The sequence below is a fragment of the Pezoporus occidentalis genome, unplaced genomic scaffold (assembly GCF_034315485.1).
Source record: "Pezoporus occidentalis ecotype Australia unplaced genomic scaffold, CSIRO_AGI_Poc_V1 ctg43, whole genome shotgun sequence".
Classification (NCBI taxonomy): Eukaryota; Metazoa; Chordata; class Aves; order Psittaciformes; family Psittacidae; genus Pezoporus; species Pezoporus occidentalis.
Window position 1 is genome coordinate 415,860 of NW_026915758.1, and position 14,909 is coordinate 430,768.

Consider the following 14,909-nt stretch of genomic DNA (forward strand, 5'->3'; position numbering starts at 1 on the left):
AGATGAACTCCCTCGTTTTGGAAAGAGGGCTTCTCAGAGACCTGGACTCTCCCACTTAAGGCTATTCTATACTAATAAGGCTATTCAGACCACCACTAAAATGGTGTGACCACTGTGTCCAACACAGCTACTTAGCCAGCTCATCTTTCAAACACCCGGCAAAGCTTGGCATTTTGAGATGCATTTCCCAGCTATATGAAGTCCCTTAAATCATCTTAACATTTATGCATTGCTTTAATCTTTGCACTGGTAAGTATTTCCTACTGTTTTCTCTCTCTTCGATTTCTTCCCTGATAGCATTTAGCACTATACAGATTACTTCGTACATAATTTTTAGGTGCTGATAATGTACACAGCAGGGCTATTACCACCATCTCCTTTCTCCAAGAGGAACACTGATCTACAAACACAGCAGACAGTTCTCCCTCTGACACCACCTTTCCGATCACTGTAAAGTGTCTTTCATCCCAGAATGCTTTTAAAGTAAGATTCCTGACTCAAACACCATCAGAGCCATTGGGCAGCTTTGCATGGTATGAAGGGCAGGACCCAGGAGCCCCTCTAATCTGGATCCAGTGTCGGGATGAAATACGGACGGGCTGTGAATCACCCTCCCATGAGCAGGCTTCAATGAGAGGAAAATCAGATTGGACGGTTGTGTTTCAGCCAGCCTACTGATATAAATGATCAAGAGATCAGGACCTCAGGGCCTGCCATGACCTGGGCTGATTTATATTCTGCACATGGTTGTTGCTTTCCACAAACTTTGAAGGCAACACTGCATGGCAGGACCAGCGCTAATGTTCATCCGTGGGGCTTCAGTGCACTTGCTCTAGAGGGAGAAGGAAGGTGGTGGAGTAGATAATGGAGATGAGCTGAAAGCCCAAGTGGATGTCTAATGCCTATGTATGACAGATAGAAGTCAAAAGACAAAATCAGCTCCTGTTTGGATTTTATTCTCATGAACGGTCTTGAAAAGCTAAAGTGGTCCTGCTGGGACTCTGGTCTGGGCTTCAGTGAGCTTCAATTAGACCAAATGTGAGGTTCAAGGCCACTAACTACACTGTTTACTTGTGATGTTCCTTCTTTCCTTCCTTTAAAAATGTGTTTAAGAACAATTCTTGAACAAATACAAACAAAAAATACTTCATTATTGTCAAGGAAGCTAATTTACTGGAATGTCTAAGATTAGTGCTAGTTTGGGCCTTTTTCTCTGATAACTGGTGCATGAATACACACAACACTCACTTGTTTTTCTTCATAATAAATCATTACCATTACTCAGAAACAAAAAGGTGCAACCTTTTCCTACCTTAGGCTGACCCTTTTTCTGATACCAAATGCATAGCCCAATGCTTTCCACTAATGCAAAAATTCCTTTTATGGTAGAGCTGTATGCAGCTTGTTGTGATACCATTAAGAAAGGAGCTCAATGAAGAACACGATGCAGCTGTTGCCAAGGGACAAGAGGCATCCGACCTCAAACAAGGTGCTCAGCTTTCCTCCAATTAGGAGCCCAATGGGTGCATTTACAATGCATAGCAAAAGAAATGTGTTTCAAATAGAATCAATGACTAAATGAACAATATTGAAAAAGCTACTGCTAGACACTGTATTCATATGATACAAACAGCAGGAATCCATTTTAATAGCTGAATGTCAAGCAGTACATCTATTTTTAAGTACTTTTAAGAAACATTTGCCCCTTCTCTGCTAACAAAAGGATCATTTTTAGCATGATCCTTGACCATTTACATGTCTTCCTGATCCATGAAATGAACGTTTTCCAAACGTTTCAAAATGGAGTCATCATTACTTTGTAAAGCACTTTAATTTATACGTTTCTGCACTCTTCTAAGCAGTATCTCACACCTCTCTTTCCCCACTCTGCCTTAAATCAAGAAAAATAGACAATTTATTTCCAGCTGGAGGAATCCAGTGCATTACCAGGAAAACAAATCTATATGACTTCTCTGGACACTTCCATTAAAGCCTGCAACCCTTTCTGCAGAGATGTCAGCATACATACCAAACAAATCATATCAGCTAAAAATCCCTTATCATCATGCTCAGATTTACTTCTCCAGCTTCTGAACTGCAGCAAACACAGTAATAGATTAAATGTTCAGGAAGAAGTTAATTCTTATTGTTTCCCTCCTCAGATGAGAAAACCGAGCATTGCAGGCTTATAAATTTGTCATTAGCCATAGTTAAAGGCGAGCTGTGTGAGTTCCTCACCCACCCCTGCCTGCCTGCCTGAGCAGTAAATGAGCAGACAAGACTGTCGATGGCATACAGCTTGCAAGCAAGTGGCATTTCTTTAACAAGTCTCTGTCAGGCATACACAGTGTCATACAAATACAAGAACTTCAGACACCTCGCACTCCTGCTTTCCATATCCAGCGGAAGCTGTGAGGATCTATAATTTATTGTCTATCTGTGGCACCAAGGAGCCCTGTTAATATGCCTGCATTCTCCCCACCCCACAGTCCTCCATGTTGCACTTCAATATTTCTGAGTTAACTTCAGTCCTGTTTCTCTGCCTATAGCGCATAAAGCTCCTAGCATCCTACTCCTCTAGAAAATGCAATGCCCGGGGGCTGAAGCTCAGCAAGTGAGCAAGACCACCAGCTCTCAAACACAGCAACATCTCTTAGGAGCAGATTATGTTCTCCACCATAATCTCTCCCTAACTGAAGGTGCCCACCTCAGTAGTTGAAAAGATGTTCAAAAGCCCAAATAGACCCAGGGATGCTCTAAGGCCATATTCTTAGTGTATCTGCCTCTAGGCAGTGCACAGCAACAAAAGAGGGGCCACGATGGGTAGGACAAATGACCCCAACAGGAAGGATGTGCTGTTCAGGGTTTCTAGCTTTTCAGACTGGTTTTGTTTGATTTGGTTTTTAGCTTGTTCTGCAGGTTTTTTTTGACTAATTACTGCCTTTTAATGTTGCTCCCTGTTTCTGAATTGAGCATCCTCATGCTGGATTAATTTATCTTGCTCTCTCCTGCCACAGTGTTAAAACTATTTGCATTGTGGTTGCTGCTATAATTATGTCTCTCACTAATGACTTGCCAGGCTTTCTTTGTTCAGCCTAGGACTAGCTGTTGCAGGAAGCTGTTGTTTTACACTCAGATTTTTTATCTCTGCACTTTGCTCTTGTGAGGCACTGATCTTGACCACATGAATAACTGAATTCTCCTGCTTTCACTACCAATCCCAACTTTGCAGCCTACCTAATCTCCCCTACTACTGGCTGATCACTGTCATTATCCTGCCCATAGCTGTTCAATGGCAGGACTGTGTCTTTATTGTTGGAGTATGGGATTTCCAACAACAACAATCCAACTGTGTTTCTCTTTTCCAGTAATAATTCTATGCTGCTTCACTTCATGTAATCCTTCACAGAGCATGTCACTCCCTCATCTGTGGATCTAACACTAACATTTCTATGAATCTTAAGCCTTGGAAAACTCTGTCTTACTGTTTATTTCCCTTCCACCATGTTTCTAAGATCCTGCTGTGTCAGGGCTACCAGCTCCTTCACCTTATTTTTTGAGGCTTCTAGCACTGGTGTAGAAACACTTGCAAATTGTGTCCTCACTCTGTCACTTCATCTTGCACACATGTGATAATCTGCCTTCCTTATTGACAACAGTTGTGCTGTTTATATCCCTCCTGGTCTCCTCAGGCATGCATTCAAGGCAAGACATCTATCCCTGCCTTCAAGCTCATGCCAGTCCAGTTTTTTCTGTGCCAATTAGCTCTCCGACAGCTTCTAGAACAAATGCCCCTCTTCTGGTTTTCAGTCCCCTGTTTCCTTTCTGAAAGGGAAGTTTCATGGTGTCATTCACACAGTGAGACATTGAACCTCTGCCTATTTCTCATCAAACACTACATGGAGGTCTGGGACTTCTGCCTTCTGCCCGCCACTTGAATTTAGTCTCTAGAGCATAGGTCCCACACTTCCACATGTGACTGGTACCAATACAGACCACAACTGCTGACTCTCCACCCACCTAGCTGTCCTAAAAGATCCCTTGTAACCAGAAGGCAAGTTGCCTCACATCACAAGCCCTCCGTTCATCCAGTGTGCAAATAATGTGCCTGATAATGAAATCTTCCATTACCAGTACCTGATTCTTTCTTTTAAGATGCTGAATGCTGCAGCAGTGCAAGAATTCACACTGTGATACCATCTGGAGGGCGGTCAAAGCCAAGTGGTGAGACCCTTCCTTCCCTGCATACAACTTCCTTCCCTGGGACTGATGTTCACAACTGCTCTTCAGAGACACTGACCTCTCCACTAGCTCTTCAGGGAGAGCTGCACAAGTGAGGGAAAAGAAAAAGAGGTATTAATCCCAATCAAGCTGCTCACCAGCTCAGTTGGATGGATGGTTTTCCTAAATTCCTCTCAGTGGTCACTGGGAAAAGATGGGCCTTTACAGAGGGATGCAGGGGTAACAGTTTAGCTTGGGAATCACTCCCAATCACCACCCTGAGAGAGAGTCTTAGGTGCCTTTCTGGGGTGATGTGAACCCAGCACACATCGCTGTTGCCTCATGTAGATGATCCGTGGGCAGAAACAACAGAGTTCATTAACATGAAGAAATCAGAAACACAGTTATTGCTCCCTTCTTTGATTTTACCAATGCACGATGTCTTCTTCGTAGACTGTTGCATTACAGGACTATACATCACAGAGTAATTTCAGTTTATTAAAAAAAAAAAAGTAGAAAATATTCCCTCCAACATGTCCAAAAATTTAAACACCCTCATCTGAGCATGCACCAGATGTGTTTGCACCAGACTCCTGTGTCATTCGGCTGAACTGAGTACACTGTGCACATCCAGGGTTGCCTATTTGATGACGAGTGTCATTGAAAATTTTCTCATGTTTTCCAGTGAAAAATACTTTGTTGACCACATTTAAACTTCCTCTAAAGGAAAATCTCAGCCAGAAATCTTGTGACAGGGAAAAAAATCCTTTCCCAACCAGCTCTAATGTTTGCTACGTCACAGGCAGAGCCATCATTTAAAATTTCTCCCTGAGGCATTGTAAATAATATCATCATGCACTGCTCCATTTTTTAGCTCCGAGACTTCAAGGCACACAAATGGCAGAGGCAGTGGCCTTTGTGAATGCAAAGATTTGCTTCCCTATAAAACTTAGTTATTGCCAGGAATTCTCAGAAAGGTGCACTCACTGTTTCATGCAATTATGTGACTTTATAGTGATGGCAGAGTAGTTTACAGGAAGAGCATATGGAAAATACAGCATCAGATCAATTAACTTGCAGATGGTTTTGATTAAAACACTGAGACTGGCGTGACAGCTCCTGAGCCTTTGAGATTATCCATGTTTCATAAATACCACAGCACCAACATTTTCTGACAGATTCTGTTTCAGCTTGGTAATACCCCCCATAAATCAGTGCCCAAACTGCAGTGTGCACCAAGATCTTGAAATCTGATAGCAAGGACTGGGAAAACCACAAGAGTTTAGGCAGAGGAGAAGAGCTGTCAAATTACAGGAAGATCTCCAAGCACTGGTTATCTCATGCTCCAAACAATACCACATATTTCTGCAGCATCTTTTGCTTTCATGAGCCATACTGATGTTGTAGCAACTTTTTCAGGTCCGACACAGGCTAAGCTGATTTCTGTGGTCTTAGATACATGTTCTAATAGGAAACATATAAAATACATGATAGGAAGAAAATACTGCTAAAAAACTAGTAAATAAATAAAAATGCTTTATTTTGTTTCAAATAATGTCACTAAATGTCCTAAACAGCTATTTGGCAGAGATAAAGATGCACTACATAAAGAATAAATACATTTTTTGCCTGCTGATGTATCTCTAATAATTGGAGGGCAAATTCAAATTCTGGAAGTAAATGACATGTAAGCAAAAGGAAGGTTATGCTTATAGAGACTAATTAAACAATACAAGAAATTCTAAAATACTAACAACATGGAAAAAGTGTTAAATCCTTTCTCTGCTAATTTATAGAGAAAAAAAAATCACATAGAAGTTCCTGTCAGGATTTCAGATTTTTCCATGCCAAAGTAAAGCAAAGACAGAAATGCCTATTTTCTTTAATAAAGTTCCAATTTTTTCTCTCTACCACCCAAATTCAGCCCAGTGCCAGCTGGAGTAAAGGCAGAGGATGGAAGGAGCCAGAACAACGCCTCACCGGTTTTAGAAAATGTAGGGGATTTTGCCTTTTTATTTTTCTCTTTTCAGCATTTGCAGTAGCTGTGAGGACTCCTGGGCTTACGCTTGGTCTGAAGCCCTTGCCTGCAGAACCCTGCTTCCACCTGCATGGCCCTGGGAGCTACCTTGGGAGGAGAAGCTGAGCTGCCCCTGGCGAGAGCCAGCCCTGCAGCTCTGGGCATGTAGAGACATCCCCTCCTCTGGAGCTGGTGAGGAAGAAGAGAGATTGGAGAAGGCCAGTCCGACTCATGCTCAGCTGTGGGAGCCTGGCAGAGGTGAGGAGCCGGCCGGCAGCTGCCTTGGGCTCCTGCTGCTCCGGTTCCCATTCCCGCACTCCCTGCACAGCACCTCTGATTCGTTAAATCTGAGTGCTTCAAGGTTAGTGTTGGCCCCACACCAGGGAAAACAAACAGAGAAATTTGATCGGATGTTTTAACCTTCGGTTCAAGGTTGGTTTATGCCAGAGAAAGAAGCTGCTGTCACTTTAAAGAGGAAACATGAGCAACAAATTAAGCAAGCTTCTGTCTCACTAGCTGTCACCTGGCATTTGTTACTAAAGGACAAGTTTGTTATCTTACTTGATTTTTCCCAGGGACCGGGCCAGCTGGTTGGTAGCAGTTCCAGCTGCAGAAGCTACATTCACTCAGCAGCCAGACTAGTTCCTGTCCCAAAATTTCTGAGCAACCACACAAGATTTCCTGACTGAGACCTTGCCTTTGTCAGTGAAGATATTAGCACTAGTCAGTGGCTTCATCAGATAACCCCATCCATGCTCTGGGCAGCTGGCAGGACCAGCAAAGGTACCCATCTGCCAGCTGCAGGACAAAAGGGTACTTCGTAACCATTCTTCCCCAGAAGATGCCACCCAAAGCGGAGCACCAGTGTGTCCATGCAGCTTGGTGGAAAGAGTCAGGCAGCGCTGTCATGTGAAACCCCATCATGAAGTGCTGTATGTACAGGGGTCAGCAGTTTGGACCTGTCAGGCACTCTGAGTGATTGCTACGGAGCCAGTTTTCCAAATTAACAAATTGCAGCGCTTTCTGGTTCCATTCCATTCCATTCTAACATTTATTTTTTTATTAAGTGATGAAAGGCCTGAAATACACAACAGTACGACACAGCTATTTCTGATTCCTTCGGCATCACTAAGAGGTAAAGTTGAAGGTCTCTATGGAAACGGTGGGATTCATCACAGGAAATGCAGTGTTTGGGTCAGTCCTTTCAGGTGACTTGCTGTTACAAAGATGCCAGGTATTTGTTTTCTACTTTTTTTTTTGGAGTGCAGGGGCTAGCTGCCCCAGGAAGAGTACCACCTCACTGTACAACCTGCTGCTCCCTGGTGCCCCACAAGCCCACAAAAGCACATGCAAAAACTATTGGTGTCATCAGCTACTCCAGGTCAGAGCCTTCTCCCTGTCTCACATTCACATCCTGTTCTGCACCACAAGGGCAAAGCAGTAAATTCTGTCCATGTAGACCAAGGGCTTCTCCTAGAGAGAGACTCTCCACAGCATGGAACAGGCAGGCAGACTCAAACCCTACATGCCTGTTTGGATGAAGGCACAAGTGGTTTTACTCATCAGATATTTACTGGTGCAATCTGTTTGCTGTGAAGGAGGCAAACAGACCTAATGCCCAAAGGACCACATGGAGGAACTAAACTGCCCAGACAGCAACTCCTGAGAAGTCAGGGATGAAGGTCTCATCACGTCTCACCAAATAGCTTCTGAAGATACTCACATGAGCAGGGTCCAACGGAGCCAGGACAGCTTTTGACACAGGGAACCATGACCAGAGGATCTGCAGAGAAAGTCAGCCCTCAATTCCCATTGACTTTCAACCTGATTCAGACGTGAATGTTCTTCATGCTGTCTGAAGGTCTCCCTTTTCTACTTAAAAAATAACCCTCATTTAGCTTTGCTGAGCTCTTCAGAGTTGATAATGCCACCTTAACAATAACAGAGAAACAAGTTGTGCATATTTTTACGTATATGCAGTACAAAATATCATCAGACAGATGTAGGTGTATAGATGCTATTTGCGAGATGCACCAGCTGGCTCTGCTGCCCCTCAGATGCAAGGTATATTGCAGTCTTCATAAAGGTTATGTCTGAAACAGTTCATAAGCAGAAATGTGATGTTTAAAGGTGAAAGCAGGCATGAAATAGTGGGATGGATTTTGAAGCAACATCTTAAATATGGTTTATTTTTTTAAAAGGAGACACATATTGAGAGAGTTCTCATGCTAGGATGAGTCTGGACAAATCTTCAAAACCAGAGATGCCTGAGTTTCATCTTCAGAACATCTTTATCAGGAAAATTAGGAAAATTCACTAGCACTGGAGCAGTAAGCACAACAGTACTGAATACATTTTCCTCTAAATGCATTCACATGTGCACTGACTTAGCTGACTTGCACACTTTGCAGGTAAACATAGAGGACCTCTCCTTTAAGCACCAAAGCATGTGTTTTCAACAACACATCCATTTCTTCAGAGCCTAATGGTGATCTAAACATCTGAGGCTGATAATGGAAGTTGGATGCTGAACCGTTTCATCTTCCAAGCAGGACTTGGGCACTTCCAAATATCCTGCTCTTAATCTCCATTGATTTGCGTTGTTTCTGCTGCTCCACTCTGGGCAGTACAAGGCTTTTGTAGACACATGAGTCAGTCCCACAGAACTGAAAATGTGAGACTTCTCTTCTGCAAGCTAGTAAACACACGGGTTGTCATGCCTACACATCACACCCTAGATTTCAGTGGAAACAATGGAAGGGTGCCAATGTTCCTCCCGTAATTTCTCTAGGAAGAGCAGGGCTTAAGAATTAGTGCCTTGGTTGTCACTATCATTGGTGCATAATCCTTTTACCTTTTGCATGGCTATGTAAATAGCTGCAGGGGAAAAAAAACCAAGCAAACAAAGAACAACTGCTTCAGTACCTCCCTGCCTGGGTGATGGAACAACTGATGCTGAGAAATAAAAGATGTGACAGATGATGATCCAAGGCATATTATAAACATAGACTGTAATAAGGGGGAGGAGCAGAATGAAAAAACCACCTCTGGTATAGGTGGAAATTGCAAGTCAATCTGTAAATTCACAAGTGTTTATATAGCTATACATCTCTCACTGGCAAGCTAGAGTGAGAGAAAAAATGTGGCCTCTGGCAGATCTTAATGCTGCAGTACACGGAGGAGCCATCCAGGAGGGACTTGAGCACTGCATGCCACAAATGAACAGGAACTTCAGTAAGGGCAGCTCAGATCTGTGAAGCAAGGGTTGACAATAAGTTCCCAGGAACTTCAAGTACTTTATCTCAGCTCAATGACAGGTTTATTCATTTAGAATATGTTAGAAACAAGGTGGTACTTGACAAATAATCAGAAAAAGTTCTTTGTCTCTTAAGCTTTGCATATACATGTCTGTCCTGTGCTGCCTTCAGAAAACAACCAAGATGGACATTTTATCTGAGGAATAACACATTTTCAGCCATGTGGAGGTATGTCAGGCTTCCATTTATCATGGCGTAAACAACACAGAAAACCCATTTGAAAGTCCCTGCTTTCAGATGAAGATCTTTGCCCTCTGCCAGGTAACAATTTAAAAAACATTAAAAACTGGCAGGTCTCATCACTGGTGAATATTGGACCAATACACTGGGGCTACTTTAAGGATTTCTTCCTTCTTTGTATTTCAAGTTTTGCATTTCAAATAACCATTTCCGTGGAAGCATTTTTTATTTATCAGATGCAAGCAAATGTTCACAACTAAAATATTACAGAACCACTGAACAGCTGAGGTTGGCAGGGACCCCTTGATACCACCTAGTCAAACTCCCCAGCTCACACAGGGGCAGCTAGAGCAGATTTCCCAATATTGTGTCCAGTTGGGGTTTGGATATCTCCATGGATGGAGATCTCTGGGCAGCCTTGCACCCATATTTGACCATGTTCATGGGAAAGAAGTGTTTTCATATGTTCAGATTAAATTTTTCTTTGTTTTAATTTGTGCCCAGTGCCTCTTGTCTTGTCAGCAGGGACTACTAAGAAGAGTCTGGCTCTTCCTTCTTCACTCTTTCCCGTCAGGTATTTATGCCCCCCTCAAGCTTTCTCCAGCCTGAACAGCCCTGGCTGCCTCTGCCTTTCCTCATAAATGAGGTGCTCAGTCTCTTCATCATCTTCATGGCCCATGGTCCATGTTGCTTTTGTACTGGAAAGCCCAGAATTGGACCCAGAACTCCTGATGTGTCCTTACCAGTGCTGAACAGAGAGGAAGGGTCCCGTCTCTGAGCCTGCTGGCAACACTTCTCCCAGTGCACCCCAGGAGGCTGTTGGCTTTTGCCACAGTGGTACACTGATGGGTCATGGTCATCTTCTTGTCAACCACGATGTCCTGGTCCTTCTCTGCAGAACTGTTTTTCAGTTGGTCAGCCCCCAGCATGGACTGCTGCATGGGGTTGTTCCTCCCCTGGTGCAAGACTTGACATTTCCCTTGTTGAACTTCACAAGGTTCCTCTCAACACAGTTCTTCAGCTTGTTGAGGTCCCTCTGGATGGCACCACAACAACCTGGTGTAACCCCCTAGTTTTGTGTCATCTGCAAAGCTGCTGAGAATGGACTCCATCCTGTCTGCCAGGTCATTAATAAAGATGCTAAGTAGTACTTGCCCCAGTATTGAGCCCTGGGTCCACCACTAGTAACTGGCCTCCAACTGAATGTTCACTACTCTCTGGGCACAGCCTTTCAGCCAGATTTCTATCATCTGCCTCACTGCCCACTTACCTAATCTGCACTTTGTCATTTTGTGTATGAGGATGCTATGGGAGATACTGTCAAAAGCCTTACCAAGGTCAAGTTAAACAGTATCTACTGCTTTCTCCTCATCCACCAGGCTAGTCATCTCATCACAGAAGGCTGCGGGGATGGTCATGCATGATTTCCCCTTTGTAAGCTCATGCTGACTACTCCTTGTTACCATCTTTCTTTTCATGTGTTCAGAAATGGTTTCCAGGACCATTTTCTCCTTCACTTTTGCAAGGACTGAGATGAAGCTGACTGTAGTTCCCTGAACCTTTCTTCTTGCCCTCTTGAATGTGTGTGTGAGTGACGTTTGTTCTCTTCCAGTCTTCAGGAACCTCTCCTAATCACCGTGGTGGCACTATTGTGCCACATGGAAGTTAAAATATGGTCCTGTTGCAATCCTCATACCCTGCACATTTCCCCAGGAAAGAAAGAGAAAGGGCTGCCTTTTCAGAAAATGTTGTCTATCCCATTCCTTACATAAGGACTGAAGTTTAACACCCTGGCTTGTTAGTTGTGGAAACGTACCATTTTGATTTGCAATCTTTCAGAGTTTGCTATTTCTGCCAAAAGTTGTGATTTTCTGTAGCAACAAAATCTCTTTTCAAACCAACTGTATCATAAAATCTGATCTGTTAACAGAGAGATTCTACGCCACAGGGATGCTCTGAAATCAGCAGAAAAATACATCGACACCAGTGTGACAACCAGCAATGACTAAAGGGTATTCATTGTTTTACTATTGACTTCATCAACACCAACAACCTCCTGGTACAGCAGGGCCTAGTGGAAGACTAGTCTTTTGGCTCCTTAACATTTCTTCTTCTGCACTGTATACAGTCAAAATACTGAAATTCCATTCATTCCCTCTGTCACTCCCCCCTGTCCCACACAAAGATTAAGTGACCCTTTGAGACTGGTAGCAGCCAAGAAGGTCCAAGAAGCATCCATCAGGCTCTATGGGAGGCAGAGGCATAGAAAGCATGGACAGTTCTCTGCCATAGAACTTTTCTACTTTATGGAAAAAGAATGCAGACCTTAGAAAATATACTTTTAACATATGCATTATTAATAGAAAGCTAGCACACAGTAATAGCATTTTCTGCTACAACTGCTGTCTAGATGGATGAAAAAGGCCACCAGAGAAGCACTAGCTGTAGAGGAGAAGCATGAGTGATTATTATAAACTCATGAATAATTCTAGTTTTCAACTGAAAATTGCACTTGTACACACTCCTTTCCTAACACAGGCATTTTCAAAATGCACAGACTCACTGAGAATGCATATTCAGATGCTCTTCCCATTGCTTTTATATAAAATACACATAGATGTGGCACTTACAGACATGGTTTATTGGTGGAATTGGCAGTGTTAGGTTTACAGATGATCTTAAGGGTCTTTTCCTGATTCTATGATTCTAAAACCAAAGTGGACATGGTAGCTTTTCTATATACCAGCCCACCTAAACCTTCTGCCTCTACAAACCTGCACAACAGTATCACAAGAAAGTTTCTCTCCTGAATTTTAGTGCTTTCTGAAGGGCCCAAGAAGAGCAGGTCAGAGATGAACTAAAACAGTAAGAGGATTTCTTTTTTTATTATTTCCACTTGTTACTTCAGCACAGTTTAATCCACAGGGACTTGAAGAACAGTTTTTATACTAAACCAGCAAACTCCCAGATCCCAATATGAGTGCTCAAGTGAAATAGCAGTTTTAGTTAAGTAAGTGGTGTGCTTGACAGAGGAGAAGCTGAACAATGCAGGTATTACAGCAGAAAGTGAAGAGCTACATGAGCTGATCAGCCATCTCAGCAAGCACTGCCCATGCTGGGAAGCTGAGGCACAGAGGGGCTGACACGTGCCCTACACAAAACTGGGAATAACTCCTGCTTCAGGTTCACACACTGACATACCAGTTAATGCCACCTCTTCCAGGCCAGGCTTTTTCAGTACAGACTCACCTGGCATTACAGCTTTCAGCCCTTTTCTTTGCTCTGCATCTCACGTTGTTTCTGTCTGTAGATAAGGAACCACAAAGGCTGCTGTAACATGCAGGCGTGTTACTGGGTTTGGATGTGATTCACCAGAAACCAGTATGTTCCCTCTCCCTCCTGCACCATGTCATTCTTGTTTCCACCATCTAACCACAGCAGTTAAATGGTGGAAACAAGCTGCAGGGTGCTGCAGGATGAAAGCTGCATTTAAGCTGTGATTGACACTTCTTGGGAGTATCCACAGAGAAATTCTGGCTGAATCAGGCTGTAGAAGAGCTAAGATTTTTTCCTTACCAAGATCAAGTCTGTCCAAGGGAGCTCATGGCTTGAGTCACTTGGTTCAGTCATTTGACTATTTTGCAGTTTGGTCATTAACTAAAATAGCTGAAAATCACCTTGTTCCCAAACCAACAGCTGTGCATCAGCCTTTCAATCAAAATGAATAGGCAAAATCTAGTCTGATCTAGTCAGGCTGCACCAGGATTTCATAAACCAGTCACAGGTGCTGAATTTTTTATAGTGGTATTTCAAGAGAATGGTCATTAGGTTGACTAGTGTTTGTTCTGGCAGACACTACTGTTTCCATGGCACGCAAGAGAGGCAAAGCTCATTGGAAACTTTTTGTTTTAAGTATAAGGGAGATAAGGACATTGTAATAACAATCCCCCATCTGCTCATCACATGGCCCCTTTCTCCCCTTCAAAGCATTACCTGCTGTATTGCCAAGTCTTGATGTCTGGGAGGCATTTTCTTTGCAGAGGAATATTTATTTATTTATGGGATCATTCAAAGCTTTAGGCATGTACACAGCTTAATCTCTTACCATCTTATCCAATGCAAGCAGAGGAAAAGGAGTTTGTTATAATGATGCCAAACTCTGCCCTCATACGGTGCACTCTGCCACTCATGATGGCAATTGGAAGTGCTCTCGCTCGTCTAATGGCAGAACAAGTCTCTCCCAGGCTTTGCCGCCCTGTCAAAACGAAAAGCAGCTGACAACTTGCATGCCTTTCTGAGGAGAGAAACAGCAAACATCCCTCCTCGAGCTGTCTCCAGAAGAGGCAAGTACTGCAACAATGTGCTGCGTTTTGTTTGTTTATTTTCTAGTTTTCATTTGTGCATTGAGTCCCAATTTGTGTAACAACTGTTCAGGCTCAGATCTGTTTTGCAAATCGTTGTAAAGTGAGCAGCAGTGGCAGATTTGTCTCAGCTGTTTCTGTTGAGCATAGCTGAATGCAAAACAGAGGGCTTTTGGAAAGAAAAAACAAAACTGGAGGGATGTTTCAAGCTGTGAAGTCCCTTTGCAGGGCTGCCGAACCCTGTGCAAAGAGTAACTCTCACAGAAGTGAGAAGCCATCTGTCATAGTGGTCATTACAGATCAAACCCACTGATGGTCTGGTATCAGCATCCAGAGCAGGAACAAAAAGCCAGGGTTCCTGTGGGACCTAAGCATCACTCAGGACCAAGTAACACCATGCAGCCTGCGTGGCAAGCAACCATCACCCCAGAACAGGGAGATAGGCCACTTCCGCTCATCCCTCCCAGACAAAAATATTACGAAGTGCATGCAGCACAGCATGAAAATGTTTTCCTGCTTCCCTTTTTCTCCTTACTGCATTTTTTGATGCCTCCTGCTTGTAAAATCATGACCAATTCCGCTGCCCTCCCCTCGAAGTAAGAGTGATTCTTTCATGATACTACTGCTGCAGAATACAGAGACCAGCAGACATAGGAGCTCTGAATCAATGATCTCAGGACAAATAACACAGACTTGTTCTCCAGAGCCTTCTGGCTGGAGCTAGGGTTTCTTTGGGTTAAATTCTCAGAACAGTGAGAATCTCTCTCCCAAAATATAGCCAACAGAAATAGCATATAGCTATTCAAATGCTCC